General features: G+C 42.6%; 1 non-coding gene across 1 annotated transcript; it reads left to right on the top strand.

The window, feature by feature from the left end:
• Window positions 1–272: 272 nt before the first annotated feature.
• LOC116269833 lies at window positions 273–379 on the top strand. Its single transcript, XR_004177654.1, has one exon. It is a non-coding gene; the product is annotated as a U6 spliceosomal RNA (small nuclear RNA).
• The last annotated feature ends 905 nt before the right edge of the window (window positions 380–1,284 follow it).

Raw genomic sequence — 1,284 nt, 5'->3', positions numbered from 1 at the left:
TTTCTTGAATTCCAAATCAGAAACCCAAAATCTAAACTGAATGATTCTAGAAAAATGCTTGAATCTCCATCAGCTCTTCCTCTACTGCCTAACACTCAATTGCATTCTTTGAGAGACTCAAGAAATGAACTCAAGTTGTCAAATAGATTGGATTGATACATGGAGAACAACATTCAAAGAGTTTAAATGAATAAAATAATTTTTTAAATGTCTCATTACTTCTTTTGCTAGTGTATATTAATGCACATTCATTCATTAAAAAGATTAAGAGAATACTCGCTTTGGCAGCATATATACTAAAACTGAAATGATACAGAGAAGATTGGCATGGTCCCTGCATGAGAATGACACACAAATTTGTGAAGCATTCCATATTTTTTTCTTTTTGATACAGAGTCTCGCTCTGTTGCCCAGGCTGGAGTGAAGTTGTGCAATCTTGGCTCACTGCAACCTCCGCCTCCCAAGTTCCAGTGAGTCTCCTCCCTCAGCCTCCCGAGTAGCTTGGATTTCAGGCACATGCCACCACATCCAGCTAATTTTTGTGTTTTTAAGAAAGACAGGATTTCACCATATTGGCCTGGCTGGTCTCGAACTCCTGACCTCAAATGATCCACTCACCTCGACCTCCCACAGTGCGGGGATTATAGGCATGAGCCACCATGCCCAGCCACGTTCCATATTTTTAACAAGACTGTACATGTACCCCCTGAATATAAAAGTTGAAAAAAAAATAAAAAGATTGAGAGAGAGAATCTCACAGCTATCTAACTCCTGGAAATTTTTGAACCTATTAATTTGTTAACTCAGTGAAGTGGTTTATCCACAGTTCTATGCCTGCCAGTTCCTCATTCAAGCATTCTTCAAGGAGACCCTGAGTGCCAGGCATGGTACTAGGCATCAGGCCTCTAACCCAAAATGAGTTGCAAGTCCTGCCTTTTAAGAACCGTGTCTTTTAGGAAAGATAGAGAAGTACTCAAGGGTTAGGACAGAGATGTGATGAGCTAACTGCAATGTGTCTGGTAGAACAAAGTAGGGGGCAGTGAAGTTGGCATAGAAGGAAGACAGGACAGGTAAGATCAAGAAACAATTTCCCAATTAAATCGCACTGAGGGTGGGGGACGGTGGAAAGAAGGCAATCCTTAACTGACAAAACCAAGTGCAGAGGAGGGAGGGGGAGGCTCCCCAGCAAGCCAGAGGGGAGGCAGGTGGAAGTAGCTAATATGCCCAGAGGAATCGTTAGAAGAGGTTGTGAGGTCCACGGAGAGAGTCAGGAGAGCATAGTGG

Source organism: Papio anubis, chromosome 12 (genome assembly GCF_008728515.1).
Source record: "Papio anubis isolate 15944 chromosome 12, Panubis1.0, whole genome shotgun sequence".
In the NCBI taxonomy this organism is placed as follows: domain Eukaryota; kingdom Metazoa; phylum Chordata; class Mammalia; order Primates; family Cercopithecidae; genus Papio; species Papio anubis.
The sequence above is the reverse complement of the archived record's forward strand: the minus strand, read 5'-3'. Positions and strand labels throughout refer to the sequence as shown.